Here is a 6,495-nt window from a genome sequence, read left to right on the forward strand (position 1 = left end):
GTGGGAATTAAATTATATATAACTACCGGGTAAGTATGTTCAAAAATTTATTTTATTATGAAAATATCACAAATTTTAAGTAATTTGTATTTTTCCTAGCAGTACTTACCTCGAACTACTTTCTTAGGAGGATCTGGGATCTCCTTAATCACCGACCAAAAATTTTGCATAGTTCCCCCTCTCTCCGTTACCTTGTTGGGGCGCTCCGGGGTGGAAGGATACTCGCCCTGTGGCGGACCCCAGGTCAGCACGTGAGGCTGCGCTTGTTAGCTCGTCAGTAAGCGTATGTTTAAGTCCTCCTCGAACTCCTGTAAGATACTTGGGGTAGGATGGGAGGGCCATAATCCAAAAGTAGTTCGAGGTAAGTACTGTTAGGAAAAAATACAAATTAATCAAAATTTGTGATTTGTTCCAACACGGAGTACTTACCTCGAACTACTTTCTTAGGAGACTTATACTTTAGGAGGAGGGAGTGGCTTACAGTTCGGAATATTCGAGACTTCCTGGGGGCACACGACCTAGATAGGAGGCTAGGTCTGGATTGCCCAGGGAGAGGTAGGAGAGTAGGGGAAAGCATGCAAAAGTCTATCTTATGTACAACTCACCTTTATTTATAATCCAGACATGATGTGCCTCAGCGTCCCACTCTCACATGGAAGGAGGATGGGATATAAGGAAAAAGGGGTAGCAAGGAAGGGGGATAGTAAGGAGGAACCTGTGTCGCTTACGATTACTTCCCACGGGCTACCCGGGACCCAAACTAAACTTGTTGCATAGCCGAAATGACTGGTCCGATGGAGAAGGCATCCAGGGACTTCCTTGTACAGTCCTTGAGGTAATGGGCTGTAAAGGTGGACTGCCTAGCCAAAGTGCCTGCCCGTAAGATCTGACCTACTGCCATGTTAGTGTCAAAGGCCAAGGATGTACTAAGGCCCCTAATATCATGGGGTCTCGGGGTACCAGGAACCGTAGAGCCCTCACTCTCATAAAACCTTTTTATAACCTGTCGCAGCTAGAAGGATATAGTGTTCTTGGAAACTGCCTTCTTGACTGGACCTATGGAAACAAACAAACTCTTAACGGCTGGTCTGAGTTTGGACGTTCTGCTGAGGTATTTCCTGATCGTCCTTATGGGGCACAAGAGCAGGTCTTCCGGATTGTCCGAACGCTGAATTGCTGGAATGGAGAATTCCTCAAACCTAGGATCTGCAATTGCAGGGTTCTGGGTTTTCGCCACGAACTCTGACAAGAACTTAAACGTCATGTCTTTCCAACCTTTCGAGTGGGAGACCTCGAAGGAGAGTCCGTGGAGCTCGCTCACTCATTTAGCCGAGGCCAGAGCGAGCAAAAAGACGGCTTTGAGGGTGAGGTCCCTATCCAGTATATCTTTGAGTGGTTCGAAAGGGGGGCCTCGAGAGGGCCCTGAGGACCTTGGCTACATCCCACTGGGGAACCCTCGAGGAGCGGGGGTCACAAGACTGCTCAAAACTCCTGATGAGCATGGAGATGTGGCGCGAGGTACCCAGGTTGATGTCCTTGAGCTGGAAAACTTGGCCCAGTGTCGCCCAAACTCTCTTGAAGGCTGGGATGGAGACTCCTAGGTCATCCCTCAAGTGCACTAGGAAGTCTGCGATATTGTGGACCGTAGCGTCTAAGGGTTGCAGATTCTGAGTGGCACACCATTTGACAAATGTTGCCCATTTTGCCAGGTACACAACGCTTGAGAACTTCCGCAGATAGCCCAACATCCTGTCCGCAGTTTGTCCGAGAAGCCTTCCTTCCTTAACAGGCGCTTGATAACCACGCGTGTAGCCTCAGCCCCTGTGGGTTTGTGTGTACCCTTTGGAAGTGAGGCTGACTTAGCAGGTCTTCTCTTGCCGGTAAGGGCCAAGGAGGAAGAGTGGCCAGGTCCTGAAGATCCGTGCACCACTCCCTCTCCGGCCACCGAGGCGCTACCAAAGTCATCTTTGTGGACTTGGACTGTCTTAGCCTGTTGAGAACTTGCCTGATGATCCCGAAGGGGGAAAGGCGTAGACGTCGAGGTTGTCCCATGGGTGCTGGAAGGCGCCCTCGAAGACTGCTGTCGGATCTGGCACCGTGGAGCAGAATACGAAGTATTTAAAGCTTGAGATATTTATTTCTAAGTTTTAAACATTGGCAGTTAACAAATAAATATTCAAAGAAGAAGAGCCTAAGCCAAGGAGGTCCGAGCTCACAGGGGCAAGTGGGTGAAAGTTAGATTGCATTACGATTCCTTTGTAATAATGTAGGGGACATGGTTATGCTGGTTACTCCACCTTTTAAACCAATTTAGGTGATTTGCTGATACTATGTTCACTCCACAGTAGGGGAGGTCCCCTAAGATGCCATCCATGAGACATTGGAAACTTGCCCCAGCTACCACGCGACACTACCAACTTGTTATTCTTCTACTTGGTATTTGATTCTTACTGACGTACCCTCCAGTGGGTACAGTTTCTCTTATGGGACGGTACAAGTCATGTATGACCCAGGTCCCATCACTTTCTCCTATGATAAATACCAGTGGGGGTGATAGTGGCCTCTATCTTCTTCTCTACAGATCAAGCCTGGAACACTTCCAGGGAAGTTACAGAACCTTCAGTTTTAGTTCCAAGTGAACCTTCAACCCTCTAATCAGTGAGTCACCCTAATTAAAGGACTCAGGTTTGTATGGATAGGAAAATTACAAATTACTTAAGAAAAAATGTATTTTAGTTTGAAAATTGTCTTTTCATTTCAGAAAACTCCAACAAATATTTTCATCTTTTCCTATTCCAATGATTGATGTTCTCTATTATTTCAGATTTTTCATCCCAAAGGAAATGATGATTCACCTCTTGTGACGAAGATTATGTAAATTACTGAAGATATCTGCAAGAGATACAGGGCTTGGAAAAAGGAAGAAGGGTCTGTGTTGATTCATGCTGTAAGACTTTGATGTAAAGAATTGAAAGTTTAGTGTTAACTCTATATTTTTCTACTGTTGAAGATAATATTGAAGAGGATGTCATCCAGTGATAGGGAGAGAATGAGGAACTCTGAATCATTAGAATTTCCAATAAAGAGAAAAATGAAAGATTCCTTTTTACACTCTGCAGTCAAGTTAGAAAATGATGATTTTCCTGATAGCATTGGAGTCTTTGATGATGACTCTCTTTTCAAAGCAGATTCAGAAATAGAATTCAAAGCAGAGCCAGAAATTGAATTCAAAGCTGAGCCAGAAATAGAATTCAAAGCAGAGCCAGAAATATTTGAGTCAGACGAAGGGGACATGGAATATTCTTTTAACTCTGATGCATCAGTGAATGAGGTGGATATGCAGATCAGCAAAAGGCAAGTCAATAAAGAGGAGGAGGAGAGTGTAAAGACAGGTGAGAGAGAGGAGTGTGGCATACAATTGGGATTCAGTAGGAAAGAGGATGAAGGAGAGGGAAGAGGTAGTGGGAAAGAATGTTTACAGACGGGGGAGCAGATAAAAAACAGTGGCTGTGAAAAACTGCTTTGTCACAAAAGTGATTCCAAAACACAAACTGGTGTTGAGACGAGAGAGAAGTCATTTGTGGGTGGGAGTTATGAAAAACATTTTAGTGAAGTAGTTAACACCAACACTCACAAGTTAATTCACACTGGAGGACATTTCAGATGTATAGAATGTAACAAAACATTTTCTAAGCAAGTTGGTCTTAAAGTACATTATAAAACTCACACTAGGAAGAAGCCGTTTAAGTGCAGTGTGTGTGACAAAGCATTTCATATGAAGAGTCATCTTGCAACACATTTTAAAAGTCACACCAGGGAGAAGCCATTTAAATGCACTGTCTGTGACAAAGCATTTTATAGGAGAGATACTCTCTCAACACATTATAAATTTCACTCTGAGGAGAAGCCATTTAAATGCAGTGTCTGTGACAAAGAATTTTCTCATAAAATTCATCTCACAGCGCATCGTAAAATTCATATTGGAGAGAAGCCGTTCAAGTGCACTGTGTGTGACAAAGCATTTTCTCAGAAAAGTCGTCTCGCAGCGCATCATAAATTTCATACTGGGGAGAAGCCGTTCAAGTGCACTGTCTGTGACAAAGCATTTTCTCAGAAAAGTCGTCTCACAGCGCATCATAAATTTCATACTGGGGAGAAACTGTTCAAGTGTAATGTCTGTGGCAAAGCATTTTATTTGAAATCTAATCTCACAGCGCATCATAAAATGCATACTGACGAGAAGCTATATAAGTGCAGTGTCTGTGACAAAGCATTTGCTGCGAGACGTAAATTCATAATTCATTATAGAATTCATACTGGGGAGAATCCAATTAAGGGCACTGTCTGTGACAAAGCATTTTCTCAGAAAGGTAGTCTCACAGAGCATCTTAAAATTTATCCTGGGGAGAAGCCATTTGGGTGCACTGTCTGTGATAAAGCATTTTCTCGGAAACGTAAGCTCACAAAGCATAATAATATTCACACTGTGGAGAACTTGTTTAAGTGCAGTGTCTGTGATAAAGCATTTTCTCAGAAAAGCAGTCTCACAGCGCATCATGAAACTCATACTGGGGAGAAACCATATAAGTGCAGCGTCTGTGACAAAGCATGTTATAAGAAAGGTAAACTCACAACTTATCATAAAATTCACACTAGAGAGAAGCCATTTAAGTGCAGTGTCTGTGACAAAGCCTTTTTTCAGAAAAGTAGTCTCACGGGCCATCATAAAATTCATACTGCTCTAGAGAGGAAAAACTTGGAATGGAAAGGTAAAAAAACTATCAAACAGCAGGAAGATTCCAAGAAGAACTGGAAAAAGATTACATCAACAAAGAAGAGTCACTCAGATGGATAAGGAATGGAAATCTAGGTTTTGATGAAGAAAAGATAATAATAGGAGCACAAGACCAGGTCCTCCCTACAACCGGCTTTGAGAAAATGGCGGGCATATCAGGAAACGACCAGTGCAGGTTTTGTCATACAGCAGTTGAAAGTGTTGGTCATCTGGTTTCAGCTTGCCAGACTCTACTTGCAGATGGTCACTAAACAGCTTTTCATGATAAGATCTGTAAATATATTCATTGGAAAATATGTAAAGAATACAAAATTGATGTAAAAGATAAGGTATGGGAGTATGAAACAGACCCAGTTACCTCCAACAGAGGTATTTCCATCTTTTATGATAAGATAATCCCGACAGGAAGATATATAGGAGGTGCTATAAGACCTAATATTGTGATCTGGAGTAAAGAAGAAAAAACAGCGAAGATTATAGATGTGACAGTACCCAGTGATTTTTTCCTTGATAGAGCTGAGAGACAGAAAATAAAAAAAATATAAAGAACTAAAGAATGACCTGAAAAATGCATGGGAACTGAAAGAAATAGTAATAATACCTGTGGTGGTGGGGGCAACAGGACTTACGAAGAAAAACGTGAGATAATAACTTCAAGCATAAATGAGATGCAGATTGCTGCCATCAAGGGAACAGTTACCATCTTGAAAAGAGCCCTTGGATACAAGGCTAGTGGAGCATAGAGGTGCAACCATGGACCCCAGACTGTGGTCCATTGCTTTACTAATATAAATTCAAACCAATTAAGGTATTAAAACATTTTCCTGGAGAACACTTTTTTTCAAAGCATGGGAAGATTTGTGCCAGTGAAAATTTGTAAGTAAGTGGGGAAGTCGTGTTCTTTTGAAAATTGGTGAATGCTAGTACTAATTGATTAAATTTCCATACTTGATAGACTGTAGTTGTACTCTCTCTTGTTAGTTTAATCAACTGGAATTGGGACAATTCCATTTCAAATGATTATTAGGAGGGCATTTACAAAGAAGTTGAATGGAAATTTGATCAAGCAAGAGAAACGTTCCGTTGCTTATGCTGTTGCACTCTGATGGGCCAGCTCATGTTAGCAAGTTATGCACCTCCTCATTGTACTGTGCCTCTGAATCACTAATTATGCCCATCCTTTGTTGCTTAGGAACATTTGACAGCTTAAACTTGAACTTTTGTATTTGTGGAAGTTAAATGATTGGAGGAAATACTTGGACAAGAGAAAACTAAAGTGATTTATTTGCATTTGTCTGCTGATCTCTCATGCTGTACAGTATATGCTGGAGGAGGGACATTATTACTGTGGTGCATCTTTCTTTAATGATTTTTGTACTAAGTGAAATTTCACTTAATTGATGTTTGTTCTGTTACTTAATACAAACCCTCTCTATTTATGGGTTATATTACTTTCGGTGTAGCTGAGAGATGAGCCATAAGATTTTAGCAAGGGATAACTACCGCAACTGATAGTTAGCGGGGGGGGGGGCGTAGCCGGCTATCCTGCTCACTCACATACCTGGGCTGAGCACCCCCTTTGCTTTCGGCTCGGTAGACTGTGGTTGTTGCCGCTCTCTCCCACCTTAAACCTGACTTGTCATTTGATTAATTCTATTTTTTCAATATTAATCTTCCCCGATAATCATGTAGCTGTCAAC

At 42.1% G+C, this 6,495-nt stretch overlaps 1 pseudogene; it reads left to right on the plus strand.

The window, feature by feature from the left end:
* Positions 1-4,961, plus strand: part of LOC137618675 (zinc finger protein 83 pseudogene) — a 184,000-nt pseudogene extending 179,039 nt beyond the window's left edge.
* The last annotated feature ends 1,534 nt before the right edge of the window (positions 4,962-6,495 follow it).

Source organism: Palaemon carinicauda, chromosome 25, assembly GCF_036898095.1.
Source record: "Palaemon carinicauda isolate YSFRI2023 chromosome 25, ASM3689809v2, whole genome shotgun sequence".
Classification (NCBI taxonomy): Eukaryota; Metazoa; Arthropoda; class Malacostraca; order Decapoda; family Palaemonidae; genus Palaemon; species Palaemon carinicauda.